Source organism: Myotis daubentonii, chromosome 4, assembly GCF_963259705.1.
Source record: "Myotis daubentonii chromosome 4, mMyoDau2.1, whole genome shotgun sequence".
Classification (NCBI taxonomy): Eukaryota; Metazoa; Chordata; class Mammalia; order Chiroptera; family Vespertilionidae; genus Myotis; species Myotis daubentonii.
In genome coordinates, this window is record NC_081843.1 from 52,854,970 (window position 1) to 52,879,142 (window position 24,173).

At 42.8% G+C, this 24,173-nt stretch overlaps 1 protein-coding gene across 11 annotated transcripts in view; it reads right to left on the bottom strand.

The window, feature by feature from the left end:
* The window catches only part of FER (FER tyrosine kinase), a 293,802-nt gene extending 278,587 nt beyond the window's left edge, over positions 1–15,215 (bottom strand). For 3 of the 11 annotated variants that reach the window (XM_059693949.1, XM_059693941.1, XM_059693947.1), the window contains exon 1: positions 14,127–14,825. The gene's annotated coding sequence lies outside the window, so the exon portion shown is untranslated. The other 8 variants (XM_059693951.1, XM_059693950.1, XM_059693943.1 and 5 more) reach the window with 7 other exon arrangements.
* Positions 15,216–24,173: the final 8,958 nt, after the last annotated feature.

The window sequence follows — 24,173 nt, forward strand, 5'->3', positions numbered from 1 at the left end:
CAACAGCGGTAGCAGGGAGACTTGTTAGGAGTTACATACAAGGAGAGAAAGGACAGTATTGAACTAGAGTGACCCTAACAGAGGTGGTGAGAGCTGGTAGATTTCAGACATATTTTGAAGCCACAGAATATGCTGAAAGATTGTGTGGGGGAAGTGAAAGAAAAAGAGTCAAGAATAACTTCAAGGTTTGAAGACTCAACAGAAACAAGGAAAGTGCTGCCAATTACAGAGATGGTGTTACAGGCAGTTAGACAAACATGAACAGAGCAAGGACGATGGCCCGGGTACAGATGACATGACTAGCGCACAGCAAAACTGGGAAAACAAGGACCTCGCTCCCAGGGTAACCTTTCCTCCCCTAGCATAGTGCTGCTCATGCAGTTTGGACCCCATAATCTTTTCCTCCCTAAAGATAACATCTAGGCCTCAGTTGTAGGTCCAGAAAAGCAGCAAAACCAGACAAGTGATCCTGGCTGCCTCAGCACCAGCAGCACTGACTAATGATCCCCTGCCCTGGCCCCAAACAACCAGTGGAGATCATGACCCTGAAAGAGCACACCTGGAAAGCTGATGAATAGTCTATTGAAACCGTTCCCTGAGACCTCCCCGAAGATTTCCACCTGCAAGGGAGAAATAAATACACTCAGGATGAAGGACCCCATGTGCTCTCTCCACCAGGGGAGCATGCCCTCATCATTTGCTTCCATCCGTCCTCCATCTAAGGGACTCCATGAGACTTGAAACCAGGGGAGCAATGGGCAGTAGCAGCTCGTCCCAGGCTAAACCCCTGAACCTATCTCCAAGGCCCCCTTTTCTCTGACTTCCCAGTGAGCCAGAGCAGCCCAGCCTAGGCTCTCTTATTGCTTCATCTATACCCTTCCTTGTTTCACTGTCCTAAATATATTTTTTGCTGAGGTCAATACATTCTTGCTTGCTTTTCTACAGTTTGTCTCTTGATTGAAATCTTTGCCTCAAGAAGACAAGAACCAAAGTCTCCTCGCCTGGCCGGTAACAATGGAAGCCTAACAAATATAAAAATGTATGCCAAAATCAGGTAATACAAGTAGAACTGAGTCAATAATAGAAAGTGAAGGGAATCTGGTATCCCTCTATTGTAGGATGTGAAGTCAGCAATCCTTAATAAGCAAAAACAGCTGGTAAACTGCCAACTCTTGTAAGTAGGGCTATGTGCCTATTAAGGATAGAACTATGGAATACTCAGTAAAAATGTTAGGGTGCTGGTATATTGCCTATTATGTAGCAGTATTCAGAAGTCCTTCAAAAAAGCAGCATACTTTGAGTGGCCTTAATAAAACAAAAATCTTTTCTGTCTTTCATTATAAATCCAAGATGGCTCATACTGCAACTTATAAGGTTGAAAATAAAATATCCCTAAACTAAAATTAGGCTCTTAACCACACAAAAACAAAAACTGAGAAAAGCCTAATGTTCCAGGCTCCTACCCAAGCATTCTACAAAGAAGATATTTACCCTTTATCAAGAACCATGCACTGTGAAACATCTGGGAGCAGGGACAAGTTAGCTGTGCATTGTTACCTCAAGAAGTATCTCTGGATGGCCTAGAGACAGAAGCCAAGAAGGAAATTGAGAAGACTAGGATTTGTATGATTTTTCAACCTCAGCACTACTGGCATTTTGACCTGGGACACTCTTTGTTGTGGGGGGACTGTCCTGTAGGATGCTTAACAGTATACTTGGGCTCTACCTACTAGATGCTAGCAACACCTACCTACTCAGCCCCACTGTGACAATAAAAATATCTCCAGACACTGCCAAATGTCCCTGCAGTATCAAGTGCCTTTGTTGGAGAACCACTGGATTAGAGTGATGGGCAAAGTTGTTCGGAGACATACCAGGCAATGGTTTGATTCAAGATCTAGCATTTGAGCTTTGGATACTTGGGAGAAGTTGATCAAATGCAAGGAAATTTTTTTTTAACTTGGTTTTTAAAAGTTGTATTGCCAAAAAACTCCCAAAAAAGGTTTGTTACTGCTCAATTTCTAAGACGGTTTCCGGGACCCCAAGCCCTCATCAACATTAAATGAACTGTGAAGCAGTACAGTCCCCACTAAGGGAATCTTTCTCAATACTCATCTTCTCTGTGACCAGGGGTGAAAAGAATAAACATAATCCCAGGAAGAACCAGGGGCAGCCATACTGGCTAATCAAAACTCTTATGACACTGCCAGAGTCCTTGCCATTCCTGGCCAATGAAATATGTACATACCATGGATTGGAAAACCTCTGTAGGTTGTTTCTCCTTTTTCTCTTTTCTAATTGAGAGTTTTTACTGTCTTCATGCTATTCTCCTAACACTGAACACTTTCTTTATTACAATCAGTTATACAGTATTTATCATTTAACAATAAGTTCATAGGCCCTCAGCCTAACAATTCAAGAAGAACTGACAATATTACCCAGAGATCCTTGACTTAAAGTTAGATACAGCAATTGAACAAGTCTTTGAGTTGTCTTCCTTTGTTGGGGGGCAGGTGGTAAATACATCGGAAGTTGTAAGTCAAAGATTTGCACTATGTTAAGAGAGGGCATTTTTTCAAGGGTGTATCCTATCTAATAAAAGAGAAAAATGGTAATTGGCGTACGACGATACCCTTTTCATTGGCTAATCAGGGCTATATGCAAATTAACTGCCAACTAAGATTGGCAGTTAACTGTCAACAAGATGGCGGCTAATTTGCATACATAGGCACAATGCAGGGAGACGAAAGGGAAAGCAGGAAGAAGCCCCCTGCCACTGACAGTGATCAGAAACCCAGCAGGGAGCTAAGAGCTGGGGGGCAGGGCAAAGGCGGCCCTGGGGCCGCCTTTGCCCTGGCCCCAGCCATGATCCGAGAATCAGGCGCCTTTGCCGCCCTGGCCAGTGATAGCAGGAAGTAGGGGTGGAGCCAGCGATGGGAGCTGGGCACGGTCGAAGCTGGCAGTCCCGGGAGCTAGGGGTCCCTTGCCTGGGCCTAAAGCGGAGCACACGATCGCGGGGCCGCTGCAGCTGCGGGTCCCCGCTGCCAGAGCCGGACGCCTCAGCCAGAGGCGTTAGGCCTGGGCAGGGGCGGAGCCTGCAACCACAGGGAGCTGGGGGTCCCCTGCCCAGGCCTGACACCTCTGCCGGAGGCCTCAGGCCTGGTCAAGGGGCCGATCCGGTGATTGGTGATCGGAGGGTGATGAGGGTCAACTCCTCTGGCCGAGGCATCAGGCCTGGGTGGGGGGCGCAGCCGGGGATTGGGGGGATATGATGGTCCCCTTGCCCAGGCCTGAAGCCTGGGTCAGAGGCGTCAGGCTTGGGCGGGGGGTGGAGCAAGCGATCAGAGGGAGATGGGGGTCCCCTGCCCAGGCATGATTCCTGGGCCAGAGGCCTCAGGCCTGGGCGGGGGCCAGAGCCAGTGATCAAGGGGAGATGGGGGTCCCCTGTCCAAGCCTGACACCTCTGTCAGAGGCGTCAGGCCTGGGCAAGGGGCCGATCCTGCGATTGGAGGGTGATGGGGGTCAACGCCTGAGGGCTCCCAGTATGTGAGAGGGGGCAGGCTGGGCTGAGGGACACTCCCCCCCGACACACACACCCAGTGCACGAATTTCGTGCTCCGGGCCCCTAGCACATATAAAATGGAGCAAATGTATGCACACTGGGAAAATTGATAGTGAAAATCTTTTGGTTATATTGTCCAGTGTGCACTACCCCTTCCCATGGTCATAGTAGCTTCTTTTTCTTTCAGTGACCCCACCCACCTTGACTCTTAGTCTGTGTGGTTCAGACAATGTGGCTGACCACAGTTCCTGTTCCCTGTTCCAACAGTTAGCACCTGGTCCAGACATGGCCTGTCATCCTTTGCTATCTCCCTAACCACAGGACCAATGATGAAATATGACCCAAGTTATTTAATGAGATGTAATCCGAGGACTAATGCTAAAATGGGTAAGAGAAGGGCTTGCTAAACTGAAAGAGTGTAAGCCTAGAGCAGTGATGGCGAACCTTTTGAGCTAGGCGTGTCAGCATTTTGAAAAACCCTAACTTAACTCTGGTGCCGTGTCACATACAGAAATTTTTTGATATTTGCAACCATAGTAAAACAAAGATTTATATTTTTGATATTTATTTCATATATTTAAATGCCATTTAACAAAGAAAAATCAACCAAAAAAATGAGTTCGCGTGTCACCTCTGACACACGTGTCATAGGTTCGCCATCACTGGCCTAGAGCCATCCGAGAGAGGTCTAGATGGAGAAAGCCTACCTGAATGTATATCTAAGAGAAAGCCACTGGGCATGTCCTGAGGCTACTCAGTCCACGGAATCCATCTGTACCTGAAGAGTACATTCCTGTGAACCCAAGTGCCCTGAACTAGTATGAGTAAGGTTTTGATCTTATATAACTGATAAAATTTAAAAATCTAATATTATTACCAGTTATCAGATGAAATTATCAGTTTTCAAATGGAAAAATTGAAGCCATTAGAATTAAATTATTTGCCTAAATTCATACAACTAATTACTGGTGTCACAGATTCAACCCTAAATAGGCCTGGTTGTTAGGGTTGCTCTTTCCACTACATCATATTCCCAGAAAAAAACCCTGAAACTCCTTTATGCTTTATAATTATCTGCAACCATAAGGTAAGTCCTTACATGGAATGAATACTCTATTAACATTTGTTGAGTGGCCAAAAAAGGAAAGAAGATTCATATGTCTTCTCTCTGTCCCATTCCTGCAATAACTAGCCTCTTGTGTAACACAGAGCATTTCTGTATTATTTTTATAATGAAGGCTACCTCAAGGACATGTCTATTTCTTTACCATCTTATCTTCTTTCACAGAATGCCATTTCCAGTCCCAGGGTAAATCAAGATCCAAAATACAAATAGGAATCAGAACCTTAGAAAGATGCCATCAGCAAGGTCTAGCTACTATTCTGTTATAATTAAACTAGAGGCCTGGTGCACGAAATTTGTGCACTGGGGTGTGGGGGTCCCTCAGCCCAGCCTGCCCCTCTCACAGTCTGGGAGCCCTCAGTGGATGTCCTATAGACGGCCACAGTCTGGCAGCAGAGGCTTGGAGCAGGCGCCCTCTGTGTTGATCTCTCAGGCTCCTGGCCTCACCTGCGTGTTATTCTCTCCCTTGAGCTGTGGCCAGGGTGGGGTGCTGCCTGCAGGCCCCGCTAGCCTGCTTGCAGATTGTCATGACGACCCACGAGCAGGCCCTGCTGTGTGCTGCCTGCTGGGGGCTGCCTGTGGGCAGCGCTTTCCTGCTCGGGGATCATAGCGGCGACCCAGGAGCAGGCCCTGCTGGGGGCTTTCCTGCTCGCAGATTGCCTCGGCGACCGGGGACCAGGACCTGCTGGGGGCTGCCTGCGGGCAGCGCTTTCCTGCTCACGGGATCGCCTCGGCAACCTGGGAGCAGGCCCTGCTGGGGGCTGCCTGTCGCCTTGCTTGCCTAATCCAGGGCCGCATGACCTGCTTGCGGGTCGCCCAGGCAATGCCTGCTGGGCTCACATTGCCAGGGTGACACCACCAGCGTCCTGCCCTGCCGCTATGGGTGCCGCCATCTTTGTCGTGGAGTTATGGTTAATTTCCATATTGCTTTTATTAGATAGGCTGTAAAACTTGAAAAAGGACACCACATCATCTGTAAGTGACATATTGTTGTTTATGTTAATATTTTAGGATATTTGTATACTACATTAACTTCTAGAAAGTATCAGCTATTTATAAACAGTCAAATCTCTTTCAAATATTATTGCTGAGGGTGAGAGAGAAGGGAAGCAAAACAGGATTTATGAATATAACAAGCCGAACACTTTCAAGAAGTCCATCTAAAAACAATGCGCATTTTTGTCAGAACACTCAATAACAATGTTTCACAAGTCAACTTTTGTTTCCCTAGAAGGCATGGTAGGCTGATTCACATCCAGATCAAAGACACTGGATTCATAGTTCTTTTTTTAAAAAACTTGCTCAAAAATGTCTATTTTCTGGCTAAGATCCATCAGTTTCTTAGGCCTCTTTACTTTTTCTTCATTTCTAAGAGCTGGCTTTCCTTTCAGAAAAATATTTTACAAAGAACCAATATATTATCACCGACCAGAGCTATAAACATACGACAACCTCAGACAGAGAACAAGCCAAGATGTGGACACTGGGCAGTGAGCTAGGATCATGCACATCTTAGGGTCTCACTTCCAATAATAGGAATTCATTTCAGCAAAACTACAAATACAACATGGACCTTTAGAGTCACTTCCAAATAATTAAAACTGACTTTAAATCCAGGACTGCTAATTGTTCACTGTATTTAAACACCATTGTATTCATTTCAGGTTTAGCATAAGAAAGACCTAAATGCAAATCCTAGGTCTCCTTGGATGAATGTGACCTGAAATTGGTTCCAGATCATAAAAAGAAAACATTGACACGCTATCCAATTTACAGGGTTAAAAACAAAAAAATGTACAAAAAGTGTCTAGAACTTTTAGTAAACACCAAACAAATATTACTGCCCTTCTCCCATAACGATATCTGAATCCACATAATTTACTAAAAAACTTTTACAACCTGACCAGTGTCGCTTAGTGGTTGAGAGTCGACCTATGAACCAGGAGGTGGTCACCTTTGGATTCCTGGGTCAGGACACATCGAGCCAGGTTGCAGGCTCGAACCCCAGGGGAGGGGAGTGGGTGCAGGAGGCAGCCAATCAATGATTCTTTCTCATCATTGATGTTTCTCTCTCCCTCTCCCTTCCTCTCTGAAATCAATAAAAATATATATTAAAAAACTTTTACAGACAGAAACTATTTCTACTCTGGAGGTTAAAATGTTGAGGAGGGGTGTAAAAAGGAATATACATACACAAATAATAACACAAATCTAATATAATACATTGCGTTGCTTAGAAACCTTTAATTATTCTACTACTGTAAACGTACTCAATACATAGAAAGTAAAGAGGCCTGCTAAAGTGATGACACTGAACCAGATATATGTTTAGAGTAAATTCAGAATGGATGTTAAATGTGACAGTGATTGGATCTGTGTCATTAGAAAGTCCACCATACAACACAGACTCCATAGTTAAGCAGAAAAGGTAATGCTTGAGAATGTTTCCTTTGATTTCAAGCAAAGCAGAATTTGCAAAACCTTAGTGAAAGCTGAAATGATGATTAACCTGCATAAGAGTGTATAGAAAGCATGTGATTACGAAGGAAATATAATTAAAGAGAAAGGACACTGTATAAAGCTTTTCATGTAGCTGTTAGTTAGGGTGGCTACCAACCCAATTGTCACCAAAACTGAATATTGGCAGAAGACTCAAATTTTTCGTTGTATAATGTGAAATTAACAAAAGAGCCCCACCAACTGACTAGAAAAACGTGGGAAATCCCACCAAGCTAAGCATTCAGAGAGCAAGAAGGGGCACAAACAGAAGTCTCCATCTCCAAGGAGACGACAAACCCAAGAAACAGCAACAAGCATTACAGTGATCAAGGACTAACTCTTGGACTTTGAGATTATACTAGGAATGCTCTTGTTCTGCAAACCCGGGGACACAAGAGTCAGGAATAAGAGCCTTTCCATGTGTCCTACAGATGTAATGCTACACCATCAGCCTTCATTTTGGAAGCAAAATATGGTTTAACAACTTTAATGACTCGAGTCCTATTATAAAATTGTTAAGGATCTGAAGGCCTCAGTTAAAATTTTCAATTCAATTTTACCGTATTTTATAAAGCTAGCTATAACTGAGATCCATAAAACTTTCGAGAAATGCCACTTGCTAATGTTAAGGATCTAATGAACATTGTTCTTGTAAGTCTTCATTTCTAACTGAATATTATACATACTGCATCCACACAGGATGAGCTATTTTGAAGCAACCTCCTTCACAGCAATGTAATTTTAAAGATACTTTTCTGACTGAGCCAATGTAAAAAGCATTTTTATGTACTAAATGCCTAGAATATGAGTATTCTAGTATTCAGTTTCTCCTTCTCCTAAAACTACTTGTCCCACTATGGAAATTTTTTTTCTGCAAATAAAATAATTTATATAGAAAGCTAATTTCAATTTTTCTACAGTAACTAGTGTTATTTTATTTACAATAAAGACCATAGTGCTGTGACTCAAATGTTTAAATGTTTGTTATCGGTTACTCTGATTTTGAAATGTAAGACTCTTCATTATCAATTAACACAAATTTAGCAATCTTTTCTTCTACAGCAGTGGTTCTCAACCTTCCTAATGCCACGACCCTTTAATACAGTTCCTCATGTTGTGGTGACCCCCAACCATAAAATTATTTTCATTGCTACTTCATAACTGTAATCTTGCTACTGTTATGAATCGTAATGTAAATATCTGATGTGCAGGATGTATTTTCATTGTTACAAATTGAACATAATTAAAGCACAGTGATTAATCACAAAAACAATATGTAATTATATATGTGTTTTCCGATGGTCTTAGGCGACCCCTGTGAAAGAGTCATTCGACCCCCAAAGGGGTCGCGACCCACAGGTTGAGAACCGCTGTTCTACAGCATTACAATACTGATTTTATAAAGTGAAGAGGATTTGCATTTAGAAAAATGTATAACTTGGATGCCAGCTGTAGTACTGTAGGGTTACAAATAATAGTTACACACTTTTTTTTAATGACTCACTTTCCTCAATAAATCAGAGAAGATTCAAGTTTATCCCAACAATGACGTCATTTTCAGTCACTTGTATCCTGGTATGCTTTCTTGAGCAGAAGAGAACAAAATGGAATTACAGAGCATGGCAGGGAACTGCACATTAGTGTACGTCATACATGTAAATATATTGTACGGGATGGGAAATAATATTGACAATCACTGACTTAGATGACAAAACCTTTGTTTTACTACTGGATGAGGCAATAACGACTATCAGGTTCAACTCCTAAGTCTTCACTCAGTTCAAGTGCTTGCTTCACAACACCCAATAACTACAGGCTGGACTGAGCATTTAAATTGTATGTGCTTTTGAGAATTAAAACCCTAGGCTCATAGAAAACACAGTTTGATATAGGGATACTTATAAAATATTGCTACTTAAAAAATAATCATATATTAGCGAGAGGCAAAAGACACTCAACTAAGAGTTTTATGTAATTACATTTGAAAATACAGTTTTGAGTTTTAAACAGAGTAAGTAAGTGTGGTTTAAACAGAGTAAGTAAATGTGGGGGGAACACTAGAGGTTTAAGAAAGTAATAGTTTTTCTGTACCCACTTTTAAGCAAATATTTGTAGTTTAAATGAAAGGAATTTTGGGAAACTATCTAACAATAGATGATACTCTAAGGTAAAAGAAAAATAATTCAGGAATTCAGACAAACTAGACATATTTTGAGGTAAACAGCATTTAAATTTCTGACTACCCTACTGGAATGGAATAATTGAAGAACTATAAAAGAACAGCTAATCAGAGATATTTCTAATTATTTGCTCTTCAGTACAAATGCAAATGTCATTCAATTTAAGTGAACATAATATAATTATTTTCATTTTCTAAGTCTGAATTTAGAGGCTTTTAGGATGCTAGAATAAATACAGTAATACTAGGAGAGACAAAATTAAAGTTATAATGTATGAAACCTACATAACATGGAACTTTCTAAATTCAGGCATTTAACTATCATTTCTTCTTCATTAAATAACCTTGTGAGGCAATTTAATCATCCCAGTTTTACTGATGAGAAAACTGGTTTAAAGAGATTAAATAACGTCCCCCAAATACCACAAAATAAATTCCTGATTTCTGATGGAAACCCAGATTATCTGGCTCCCAAAAAAATGAATCTTGCCCTGGCCAGTGTTGCTCAGTGGTTAGATCGTCTGCCTGTGGACTGAAGGGTCACGGTTCAATTCCCTGTCAAGGGCATGTACCTGGGTTGCAAGTTCAATCCCTGGCTCACCCCTGTGTCGATGTTTCTCGCCCTCTACCTCCCTCTCCTTTCTCCCTCTCCTTCCCCTCTCTCTCTCTCTCTCTTTCTCTCTCTCTCTCTCTCTCTCTCTCTCTCTCTCTCTCTCTCTCCTTGCCTTCCTCCCTCCCTCCCTGCCTTCCACTCTCTGAAAATCAATAGGGTGAGAATTAACAAAAAAATATAATGAATATTCTTTCACTGTACACACTGTACGCTGTCACCAAGCAAAAAACACCTACTTTAAAATTGTCTTTTAATTAAAATCTTCTAAAGGAGGAGACAACGTCAAATTTATAGTAAGTGGTGATAATGTATAGACTAAAAATTAGTCATGCTTTAATAAGTGTATATGAATGTTTGGGAAATAATTCTAAATCATGCGTGACAATTACATTTTTAAAAGCTGAATATACAATATCCCAAAAGTGAAGAAATCTGAAAATTTTTATAGAAAGGCACTAAATAAACTTCATCTTACCTAGATATTTTAATTTTACCTAGATGTTTTGAATTCCAAAGAAAAACTCCAGAGGCCCCATGCTGTGTCAGCCATAAAATAATTTCATACAGGTAACTAGGATTATCTTTATATTTATGAAATAAGGAGATCACTGCTTGGGTCGGGTTCTTTTGTTCCAACTCCAATATGTCTTGTCTCTATTCCTTTCCAGTTTCCTTCCAGATCCTGGAGCCTTCTTCTAATTTAGGGTAACTGAGTCTCAAGTTCAGGAAGTCTTACAAGTTTAGATGCAAGTGCAGTTATACTGCAATGAAAACCGTAAAATTGCAATGGTAGGTAGTACTACCAAAAAAAGTGAAAGTTTCGGTTATTTTCCAACACATTAACTATGGTGGAATTATCAGTGACTTTCTTTTCTATAGTTTTACTAAGTTTATTTTAAAGCATTTAACTTTTATAATCCTATCTAATACAAATATAATATGCAAATTAACCATCACTCCATCACAAAGATGGCAGCACTCATAGCCACAAGATGGTGGCACCCAGTCCCTTCAGCCCCGCCGGAGTCCCCCAGTCCTGGGGGGGCAGCCGCTGAGAGCAGGCAGCATGAGTGGCCTGGCAGAATGCTTGCTTTGTTGCTGCAGCGACAAGGCAAGCATTCCGCCCTGGGCACGGAGGGCCTCTGGACAGCGGGCGTGGAGTGGCTGGGGCGGGATGCTTGCGTCATCACCGCGGCGATGAGGCAAGGGTCCTGCCCCGGCCGTGGAGGGCCTCTGGGCTTCAGAGAGCCTCTGGGCAGCGGGTGTGGAGTGGCCAGGCCCTGCAGAGAGCAGAGAATCACGGGGAGTGGGCCTAAGCCGTCAGGGCTCCCAGATTGGAGAGGGCTCCCCTGAGGGCTCCCAGATAGGAGAGGGTGCAGGTCAGGCTGAGGGACCCACCCCCCGTGCACAAATTTCGTGCACCGAATTAAAAAGGAAGAAGAAACGGAAAAACAGAAGTCAGGGGGGTGGGGGGGACCTAGAGTTTGATTAAAAAAATATCTAAGAATCTTATTCTTTCCAAAGTTCCAAAACTATGACCTGCTTATTCCCTTTAATCCCTCAGCAATATGGCAAAATAAACACACATAAATATGTCAAAGACAAGTGAGATATTTAAAAAAATGAATTAATCCCAAGATCTATAAATTCTATAGCTCTTAATTGCAATAGTTGAGAAATTAGTTATAAAAATGATGTAAGTATGAAAAATGATTCTGGGGTAAACTAAAACTAGTAAACAGGATTTAAATACTTAAAGAGTAAACAGGATTTAAATAGTTAAAGAGAGTCCATTACAAAAATACATTCTTATTCCAAAACCACATATTTAGATTGATCCAATTTATTAAGTATGTTACCAATGCATTGCATAATTCATAGCCCCTTGGAGCTGTCTTCCAAAAAAAGATGCTTATTTAAAAATCAAGTACAAAACTAGAATCTATTAACATGGGAGTCCAATCTCAGAACAAAACTTTTATTTGTGTAACAAATTCACTAGATATTCACTTTTTCTGATTACCAAAATGCAATTTACTTATCTGGGCCTTGATTTACAAAGATGATGATTTCTTACTCACAAGCATACTTTATAACAGTCTCATGGAATTAAACTGCTATAGGTTTTATAAACACTACTTCCATCTACAAATAGAAATAAGTACCTTACAATATTTTGGAATGATACATAGTTATGCTGGTTTTCTAACTTGATCACGTCAGTTCCTCTGTTCCTTATATTTATTATGTAACAACTGTCTTAAAAATGTTATTGCTGTGTAGGTAGTTACTGAACAATTCAAGTTTTCTGTGACTGGAAGAAAGAAAATGGCAAGTTTGAAATGGTCACAGACCAGTTATAGTTACCTAACAGTTGAAGATGATCTGAAAGTGAATTTTCTACCAAAAGCCTAGACTGTTTCTTCCAAACTACTGACAACCACCTTTGAAGTAGGACAGAAGCTGCATTAACTGGCCCCTAAATAACTGTACATGGTATATGTTTTATGCTGCCAACCATCCGTGTGGAGGAGAAACAGATCTTCAACAAAGGCCTTTCATGGAAGAAGATAGAGAAAACGTTTCCACATTCATGGAAGAAAAACGGAAAACGAGTCCGCATATGCCTACGTGCTCTCTGACTACATTCCCAATACCTTTGGAAACAGTTCCCTTGGTTCAAGAATACTGGCAGAAAATTACTCCTGGATTACAAGATATACCCAGCCTTCCTTCGCATTAACTGGCAAACTTGTGGCTCTTTGTAAATGTCTCTCTTAATAGATGAACCAAGGCTACAACACTGAGGTAGTGAAATTATACTTTGCAATATGTTGTTGTAGTTTTTAATCCTATTCCCAATCCATAGGTTGAAAAGCATTTTCTAGTCTTTAATCACTAAAATAGTTTTGGTCTATTCTTGTTGATTTTTACTTGATACTTTTATATACAGTGACTCCATTTGAGAACTTTATTATCTTAAAATACCTGGAGGAAAACGGTATACTACCCCCTTAGAGCCCTTGATGTCAGAGTGACAGTGAGACCACCACGATTATATGCAGCCTCTTACCAATTAAGAAGATGGAGCCTTCTTTTAAGCATAAGGCGAACGAATATCAAAGGCTACAAGCCTTAATACGTTTTTAGATTTGGGGTTGCACAGCACTGGATAACGTCACTAATGTGCAAAGTAAAAAGCGACAACTTCACAGTTAACTCCTTATCGTTTGTGCATGATGTACCCCAGCCAGGCGGTACCAATACCAACCCAAACGGTGTGTTTAAGAAAAGTTGGTACTAAGGGCAACGCCAATGGCAGGAAGCTGACCCAAAGGTGCCTCCCAACACTCCGCACCCCGAAATGGCAAGGAGAGAACAGTGCAAAACCTCCCCGGCTGCAGGCTGCAGCAGCTTCACACTTAATAAGAGTTCATCTCTTGGCTGGCTCTTTGGAGTCCCCTCGGGCCCAGAAAGGACCAGGGTCCCGACAGGACCTGGGATGCAAGGTGAGGGGTAAAGGTAGGCGGAGAGGAAGCTGACCTGCGGGAGAAGAGCGGGGCTCGGACTGCAGCGGGGAGGGGCGGGGGGTTGTCAAGGGCGATGCAGGGCCCCAACGATAGGAATTGGGGAGCACCTAGGGGTCCGGGTGGCCGCCACAGCTGGGGGGCCGCGCCAGGGGAGAAGCTACCCGAGAACGGGGATGCGGGCGTGATGGGCGGTGCCGATCGTCCCCCCACCACCTCCCACACCCCGCAGACCCCCGACCCGGCGACGGGGCGGGGCCGTGGCGCCCGCCTCAGCCTTTACGCGCCGGCACCCGCCCCCTCAAGCTCCGGTCCCCGGTGGGTGGGAGGGGCGGGCCTCGCGGGGCAGGGTGGGCAGCGCGGCCCCAAACCCGAAGCAGGAATGCTCCGCCGCGGGCGCCGGACGGGCGGGAGACCCCGCAGCTCGGGGCGGGAGGGTGGGGGTGGCTGAGGGCGTAGGAAGAGCATTCGGCGCAGCCGCCGCAGCCCGGACAGAGTCCCCGGCACCCTTCTGCGGACAGGAGTGTAGCCCCCGCTCTCCGCCGGCTTCCCTCCGCTTCCCCCCTCCCCCGGCGTTGCCCCGGGCAACAGCGCCCGCCGCCCGCCGCGCGAAACTCACTTACCTAGAACCTGACAAGCAGGAGCCCCTCAGACCCGGGAGCCAGTCACCACCCCGCGTCACGGGGCCGCCGCAGCCAATGGGCGCCGCTGTCACAAGTCTCTACGGCCAATCCAGCTGCGCTCCGGTCTCGGGGCACCTCGAGGCCTCAGCCAATGGGCACGAGCGGAAGGCGGCGCAGCCGGCCAGCCCCCAGCCCCCTCCTCCACCACCTCCCTGGAGGCGGGGCGCGGCCGATTGGCCCGGGCCCCGGAGGGTGGGACTCGGGCTCTCGGCCGGGCGGGCGTGCGCGGACCCGGGCGGCGGGCGCGGCCAGGGGGGGTGCGTGGGGCGCGGCCGCCGCCCTCGGGACCCGCGCCCCAGCCCGGGTGGGGTCCCGAAGTCCTGCTGTTTGCGCGGCTCCCTCGGGTCCTGCAGCCCGCTCCTCCAGCGGGTGCCCGGGGCTGGCGAGTGGGAGCGAGGGCGGGATGCGCCCGAGGCGGACGGCGGCGTCACAGGAAACTTTGGGAGACTCGCCGGGCCCTGCCGGGAAGTGGCCAGGCCGGGAGTGATAAGCTGGGGCCGCCTGCGAGGGACTACCCCGCCGATCGCCGCCGGAAAGGAATTCGGAGGGTGGGGGCGGAGGCGTGATTGAAATGCTCCGAGTGCCCGCGGGGCACTGGCGATCCCCGGGACTGCTTTGGGGTCGCGTACCCCGACCCCTAACTGCGCACCCGTCACCTTCAGGATCGGTCCCTTTTTGCTGTAGGTTTAGCTTCCATCAGTTGTAACTTTAGAATGGTTTTCAGCTTCTTCAAAGGAGTCAATTCCTTGAAGGCAGGAACTGGGTCTTTCTCAGCCCTGAACTCCCGCGCCTGAGACTCCTAAGAAAAGGCGACAGCCTCGATGCTAGAATTGGGATAGATGCTGTTCAAAAGCGTCCTGTGGGTGGTGGTCCTTACAGTGAAAGTTCTTACCTCTTTGAGAGACTAGAATGCGTGGACCCAAATTGGTTTGTTCTTCCAGTGAGACTGCAGCGTCCTTCCCCAAAGGAATTTAGTAGAAAATGAGTAACGTGAGCTAAGAAAGATAACTAGGTGCTCTGTTAACAGCATGATCGGTATTAGTCACTATTCAAGGGTGTGTTCCCGTAACCGACTTTTTAAGGCATTGTATCATGTACTTGGGTTGAACCACATTCTTTGCCTGGAGCGAATCTAACTTCAATCAACCTCACCTCCACACTACACCCCTTTAAAACATTTACGTGGGAGCCAAAGAAGAGGGGTGACTATTTTTTTCTAAACAGGGTTATTTATTTGACCATAGTGAAAGCCCTATCCATAGAAGAACATCAATTTTAAATCAGACTTTTCTTATCTACCGTTTCCAAGTCAAAGAACCCAAAACATGTAAAGACAAATTTTAAAATAAGAGAGACTTAATTTTCCCATTGAAACTGGAGGAAGAGATTTCCCTTCTCAGATCATTTACTTTAGAAAACTTGTAATTGTTGAGTACTTTTTAGTCTCTTTGAAGTGAAAATAAATCTTTTTTTACATATATTTTTATTGATTTCAGAGGGGGAGAGAGAGAGAAACATCAATGATGAAAGAATCATTCATCAGCTGTCTGCTGCACACCCCCACTGGGGATCCATCCAGTAACCCCTGGCATGTGCCCTGATCTGGAATCTAACCATGGCCTCCTGGTTCATAGGTAGACCCTCAACCGCTAAGCCACAAGACAAATCTTTTTGATGACTAAATAGGTCTATCAGCTAGTGCTTGGTCAGCTTTCCTTCCCAGGAATGTCCTCCTCAAGGGCCTCAGCTCTCTCTTTGAAATGCGTGCAAATATTGAGAGATCATGCCCATGAATAGATAAAGAAAGGTGGTATATATACAATGGAATATTATTCAGTCTTCCATAAAGAAGGAAATCTTGCCAATTATGACAACATGAATGAACCTTGAGGTTATTATGCTAAGTGATACAAGTCAAAGAAGTACAAATACCATATGATCTCACTTATATGTGGATTTTTTAAATCCTCAATTGAGGATATGTCTTCATTGATTTAAAAGAGAGAGGAAGAGAGAGAAAGAAATATTGATGTGAGAGAGAAACATCGATTGGTTGCCTCTCCTACTCACCCCAACCAGGACTAAAACCACAACCTAGGTATATGCCTCGACCAGAAATTAAACCTACAACCTTTCAGTGTACAGGATGATGCTTCAACCAACTGAGAGCATCACCAGCCATGCCTATATGCGGAATTTCTTTTTTTAAACTTAAAGATACAGAGAAGAGAATGATGGTTTCCTGGAGTAGGAGTTGAAATGAGTAAAGCGGGTCAAAAGATACTATTAAATTTTGTGGTATATGGCATGTCAATGTGAATGAAATGAATGTTTGTGTCTTAAATGGTCAAATAAAGCCAAAAGGCAACTTTGGGGACTGCTTCACCAAGGCATGTCATTTCCAAGAACCTTAGGATTTCTCAGGATTACCTTTATACAAGGAACTCTAAATCTAAAAAGATGTACTTGATAAATTAGTTTTTACATAGTCCCAGGAAGTAGCTTTAAATAAAGGTCTGATGCCCTGGTCAGTGTGGCTCAGTTGGTTGAGATTCATCCAGTGCACTGAAAGGTCACTCACTGCTTCCTGTTCTGTTCCTGGTCAGGGCACATACCCAGGTTGTGGATTCAATTACCAGTAGTGGTGTGTGTGTGTGTGTGTGTGTGTGTGTGTGTGTGTCTGGGGCAGGGGGGAGTGGGGGGGAGCAGCCGAATGATGTTTCTCTCCCTCTCCCTAAAAATCAATTTTAAAATATTTAAAATAAATACATGTCTGAAGGTAATAATAATAGAACTGTTTGATGTACATGGTGTATGTGGTTTAAGGAACTCAAATCTCTGAAAACAGAATCCTTCCAGTTCTTCAACAATTCTCTCAGTTCTCACCTATTCATTCAAGAAATTTAAAAACTGTCTGGCATATGCCAAGCACTCAGTTTTGAATGAATGTACTTGAAGTAAATGAATGTGGCAAAAATCTATGCTGCATTTCTGAAACTGATTAAAAAAAAATTATAGCGAATCCAGTATAAAATTTTCCTTCTGTTATAATCACTTTGCATTGCAACATATTTAATAAGAACTTTCTTTCACCTGATTTCAAATATACTGTGCAATTTCCTTACATCTTGTAAATGTAGGGAGAATATGGAAGAATAAAGGAAAATAATTTCCTGTCTAGATGATCCATGGGCTTCATAAAATACTAGTTACCCCCACAGGGCATAGAAGGATATTAGTTCAGTTGAAGTTGTTAGCATAGGATTTAAGAGATTCATCTTCTATCATTAAAATTTAGATCTATACCAGGTACTATCATAGCTATTGAAATGCCACAGTACTGCCTAACTATAGACAAATACTAAGTCCTTAGTATATATTCCATTTTTCCAAATACCAATTTTTGTCTGTTCTAATAACATCACTTACCTGGACAAATGAATACAATAACATGGATATCAAACCTTAGGCAATTATTAAAAAATGATTTTAAAAGTTCTTCCTTTACCCTATCTCTCCATCATTCCACCTCCCCATTTTCCTATTTAATCCTTTTTCATAATAGGCTTCAAGAGAAATCTTGGCTATGTGCCACTAATTCATACCATAATTATCCCTCCTTTTTCTTTAATCTACATTTCTTCTCTTTTTTTCCTTTCTGCCAACTGCTTTGTGACTTTCTGCTATCTCTAATTCACAATTCATACCTAACTCCTAAAATATAGATAATGATGAGGTATGCAATATGGAACTCATACCTATCCTTTTTTATTTCTAGGGGCATTTTAAAGGAAAACAATTGAGTTTTTTTTATTCTTACTTCAAACTCATAATCTGCTTTGAAATGTCATGATTGTCACTAAGAAGAAACTTAGTGAGTGATGCAAAATGAAGGTTCTAAAAAATTTAATTCATCAGAAAGTCATTAACCTTAAAAGACTTTCTCCAAATAAGAGTGATGAAATTGTGTTCTGCATGTCCCTTCCCTCCCTCTCCTCCAGCTAAAATTATGATTTCATTGTTTGAATAATTGACATTTGACATTGTATAAGTTCATATATAAAATAATTGACATAATTGGTATAGGACATTGTGTAAATGTAAGGTATACTATGTATTGACTCGATGCATTTATATATTGCAATATGATGACCATCTTAGTGTTGGCTAACAACTGTATCACATCACATAATTATCATTTCTTTTTTGTGATAGGGATAATCAATATCTTAGCAACTCTCAAGCTTATAATATAGTATTGTACATCTAATCACCACGCTGTGCATTAGCTCTCCAAGGCTTATTTATCTACTAGTGCCAAATTTGCACCCTTAAACAACATACCCTGAGTCTTCCCCCCACCCCATTTTCTGGTATCCACTATTCTACTCTCTGTTTTAAACAGTTTGGCATTTTAGATTTCACATCTAAGTGATATCCTACAGTATTTGTCTTTTTCTGTCTGACTTACCTCACTTAGCATAGTAACTTCAAGGACCAGCCATGTTGTCACAAATGCCAGGATTTTCTTATTTCTCATGTCTGAGTAATATTTGTGTGTGTGTACAATCTTCTTTATACATTTATCCATTGAGAAGCACTTAGGTTGTTTCTGTACCTTGGCTGTTGTGACTAATCCTATATAATGAAGAAGTAATATGCAAATTAACCCTCACACCATCACAAGATAGCTGCGCCCACAACAGAGGTGGGGTTCCTGTAACACAAGATGGCTGTACCCACAGTGGAGGCAGGGTTCCCATAATGAGCCATAATGAGCAATCAGCAGGGACCTGAGGCTGTGTGGCGCCAGGCTGGGGTGGGGGACCTGTGGCTGTGCCCCCCGTCTGGCCGGGCCTGACAGGGGACCTCAAGGAGCGGCCCCCACCCCAGTACCAGGCCAGGGTCAGGTCCCCTGGCACCGGGATGGGGGACCTGAGGGTGTGCCCCCTGCCTGGTGTGCGCCTGGGGACCTAAGACTGTGCCCCCTGCAGGGCTTGACAGGGGACCTGAGGCTGCGCCCCCCCGCCCCACCTGGCAGGGCTTGACAGGGGTTCCTGAGGCTGCACTCCCCACCCGGAACCAGGCCATGGGACCTGAGGGTGCAACCCCCCGCCCAGCCAGGTCTAGGTCTCACACGATTTCAAGGCACATGCAGGTGGGCAGTGACTTGACTCTGGGTCCCATGGCGCGCCCCAGACTCTGACAGGAGTAAGGTTTTCATATACATTTTACTAATTTTCTTTCGTCTCTGACACTTATTTTATAGAGAAAGGGCAAATAGCAATATTAAAATATTTCCTCTAATTAATTCCCTTTTAATGTGCACGAATTTCATGCACCGGATCACTGGTCCTGCAATAATCATGCATATATCCTGTTTTCCTTTCCTTTGAATATACACCTAGAAGTGGAATTACTGGATCAGATAGTAGTTCTATTTTAATTTTTCAAGGAAGCTCCATGATGTTTTCTATAGTGGCTGAACCAATTTATAGCCCCACCAACAGTGAACAAGGATTCCCTTTTCTTCAAATCCTCCCCAACACTTGTTGTCTCCTGTTTTCTTTATAATAGCCATTCTAACAGGTAGGAGGTGATATCTCCTGGTGGTTTTGACTTGCATTTCCCTGATAATGAGTGATGCTAAGCATCTTTACAAGTAACTTTTAGCCATTTGGATTTCTTCTTTGGAAAAAAAAATGTCTACTTGGTTCCTCTGCCCATTTATTGATTGAATTTTGAGTTGTATGAATTATTTATATATTTTAGATATTAACCCCTTATCAGCTATATGGTTTGCAAATATTATCTCCCATCAGTAGGTTGCCTTTTCATTTTTTCATTGTTTTTTTTGTTTGTTTTTTGCTGTGCAGCAGCTCTTTAGTTTATATAGTTCTACTTGTTAAATTTTGCTATTTTTGCTTATACTTTTGCTGTTATATCCAAAAAAGTCATTGCCCAGACCAATGGCAAGGAGTTTTGCCCTATGTTTCCTTCTAGGAATTTTATGGTATTAAGTTTTATGTTTAAACTAGGGGCCCAGTGCACAAATTCATGCACCTTGAAAGGAACTGTGGGCCCCGAGGCTGTGGTGGGCACAGGGGCAGGCCTCAGCCCCTCCTGCTGCGGCCCCCAGTCCCCTGTCTGCCGGTAGCCCACTCCTGCCACCGCAGCTCCCACACAACACTGACAGCACTGGCCCTGCTCACATGGGCTGATGGTGTGGAGCAATTGGGGTGGGCGCCAGCAGCAGGTGCAAGTGGTGGCTGCTGCCCAATCACATCTCAGGAGCAGGGGGAGGTGGAGAAGCCCCGAGGGGCAGTCGGGGCCAGCAGCCACCACTCGCACCCACTGACTGCACTGAGCGATCGGGGCCAGTGCCAGGCACTGGCAGCGGGTGCAAGCAGCGGCTCCAGCGCCAGCAGCAGATGCAAGCACCAGGTGGGACTGTGGTGAGCAGGAGCAAAGAATTTTTAGTAACCACCAGTGGCTCACCCCAACGACAGCCCCTGCTCACCTGCTCCTCCATCCCGCTGCAGCCAACGCCTGCCATGTTCCACACGTGGCCCCTGGTGGTCAGCATACATCTTAGCGACTGGTTGTTTGGTTGTTCCACCATTCAGTCTATTTGCATATTAGCCTTTTATTATATAGGATCTTTTATCCATTTTGAGTTAATTTTTGTAAGTGGTGTAAGAGATAGTATCCAATTTCATTTTTTTGCATGTGGTAATACAGTTTTCCCAGTACCATTTGCTAAAGAGACTATCCTTTTTGCATTGAGTATTGTTGGCTGCCTTGTCAAATATTAGTTGATTATCTTTTGTAGGGATTTATTTTTGAGCTCTCTATTCTGTTTTATTGGCCTATGTGTCTATTTTTATGCCAGTACCATACTGTTTTAATTACTGTCGCTTTGTGAGATTTTCATTTTTAAATAAACACTTTGAAATCTCTATTGCATTGTATGCTTTTTAATTTACTAAGTAGCACTTTATTTAGTTTCTAATATATACCAGCAGTAACTTTCTATTTCAGTGGTAAAAATGATACTAAACAATTAAGTAAATAAGACTTCAGATAGTGCTAAATTCTAGGTAGAAAGTGAAACAAAGCAATGTGAAGTAAAATATGCACTGCTAGGTGCAGGGAGGGTCCTTGTAATTTTAGATAAGGAGACTATGAAGGCCTCCCTTTCTTAAAAATATATTTTTTAATATAGGATTTCAGAGAGGAAGGGAGAGGAAGAGAGAGATAGAAACATCAATGATGAGAAAAAAATCATTGACCAGCTGCCTCCTGCATGCCCCCCACTGGGGATTGAGCCCACAACCCAGGCATGTGCCCTGACCAGGAATTGAACCATGAACTCTGGTTCATAGGTCAATGCTCTACCATTGAGCCATGCCAGCCTGGCTAGAAGGCCTCTCTTAAAAAGATGACACTTGAAATAAGACTTGAAGGGGAGGAGGGGTGAAGGAGCCATTCACAGGAAGAATTAGAAGCAGAATGTTCTAGACCCATGGTCGGCAAACTGCGGCTCGCAAGCCACATGCGGGCGGCTCTTTGGCCCCTTGAATGTGGCTCTTCCTAAGCCTTAGGAGTACCCTACTTAAGTTAATAACAATGTACCTACCTATATAGTTTAAGTTTAAAAAATTTGGCTCTCAAAAGAAATTTTAATCGTTGTACTGTTGATATTTGGCTCTGTTGACTAATGAGTTTGCCGACCACTATGACAACATGGGAATGATTTGGAGTGTCCCAGGGACAGAAAGAGAACCAGCATGACTGGAACACAGTGAACCAAGAGGAAAGGAAGTAGATAAATAAGGTGGAGAAGAGCACAACTTCATGGGTAAGAACAACACTCTATACTCTATTCTAACTGCAATGAGAAGCCAACAGAGAGTTTTAAACAGGTGAGTAATATGATTAATTTTACTTTTTGAAAAAGGATAATTTATGCTGCTATGTGAACAATAGATTGTAGGAGAACAAGAGGGAAAATAATCAGGAGACTGCTAAAAGGAAGGGATGATGGTGGTTGGTTTGAATTAACATGGTACATTGGGATGAGGAGGAGGGACGGAACTCAGGATATATTAAGAGGTATCTTCAAGCTGACATTATTATTGTAGAATAGTAGATTCTAATATAAATGAACATAATTTCAACAAAAAATTACAAATATAACTCAATTCAATCAGACAGTGATTGACTACATGTGTCCCAGGTTTTGTGTTATATGAATCCTACCTCAAAGTATTTCTGTTTTCAACAAGCAGAGTTTTATTTGTGGAAACAATGTACAATAATGGACAATTCCTAAAAGTTAACAGATCAAAGCTGACTGCCCTGACCAGTGCGGCTCAGTTGGTTGGGCGTCATCCCCTGCACTGAAAGGTGTCTAGTTTGATTCCCAGCCAGGGCACATGCCTGAGTTACAGGCTCCATCCCCATAGGGGGAATGCAGGAGGCAGGCTATTGATGATCCTCTCTCATATCGATGTTTCTCTCCCTCTCCTTTCCTCTCTCTCTAAAAATCAACAAAAATTTAACCCAAAAGTCCAATTAAAAATAATTTTATCCCAGTCTATTTCTAAAAGAAATAATGAAACTTTAGGAAAGAGATCTGAACTCAAACTGTCAAACTGCTGGCATGTGAGGATATTGTTACTTCAATAGTACTGTCGAGTTAGAGTAGAATCCAAATGCCAAAGAAGGTTACAAACAGCAAGTTTAAATAATCTTTTCGTGAATACTTTTTAAAATAAACTCTGACTAATCACATCCAGATGTATCTGTTTTCTGAATCTGGATGTTAACATACTAGGCTTCCAACCTCAGTGTAGCAATAATGACGGTCAATATTACCTGGGTAAGAAAGACCTACTAGAAACTTTAATAAGCAAGGTTTGATTGATATGAAGAAGGCATTCTTTATAAATCATTTTCTTGCAGAGTGAGCCTGAGTTTTGCTGCCTATTTAACAATGTTAATCAATGTCCAGAGTTAGAAAAAAACTCATCAGTACTTAGTCTATCATCAATGGTATAAAATACTGCTTTTCCTATAGCAGTACTCGAGGGCATTTGGTTACCTTTTACTTCATCTCCTCTTCACCAACCCTGAGTGAACTACTCAAGGTTCAAAGAGGGCTAGAAGTACATGTATTACTTCCTTCCCCTACAGCAAATGCTAGGTGGGCCTCTGCTTCTTCATAGGCTCTTGTTAGAGAGTGTTATCAAATGCACTATTGGGTTCCAATAAATACCATGTAAACTGTGTTCAGATATGTCCCAAGTACTTTTACACACACTGTCTTATAAAAACCCTGTGAGGGAGGACTAACACTACAAAGATTTACAGATGTGAAAGAAACAAAGAGAGGTTAAATGCATGATTTATAGTCTCACGGCTTGTAAGTATTGTGATTTGAATTAAGGTGACCTAATTCAAGAACCACTTAACCATTATCTATGCTTCCTTGACAATTAAGTCTATTAATTCAGAAGTAGAAGAGTGATTTTGAGAGGAAAAAAGATGACCAACATCTATGCAAAATGACAAAACAGTAGAGAAGATCTAATCTTCTGAAGTAAAAAAGAGCATAGCTGATATGAAAACCTCTTTATAGCTCTAAAAATCAGACAAACCTAAGTTTGAGAACCTGCACCATAATTTCCCAGCTATGTGGCCTTGGGGAAATTACTTAACTGAGTCTTACATTAAGACTTTTTTCTTATGTCTTTGTGGTCTAATTACTTAATTCTCTCATTTGTAAAATGAGGATAATAAGAGTACCAACCTCATAAGGTGATTAGGAGGATTAAATGGAATAATGCACATAAAATGTTTATCATCGTGCCTGGCATTTAATAAATGCCCCATAAATGTTAGGTACTGTTACTTTTATTATTTTCTTTAAAAATTTTTTCTCTATTGATTTGAGAGAGAGAGAGAGAGAGAGAGAGAGAGAGA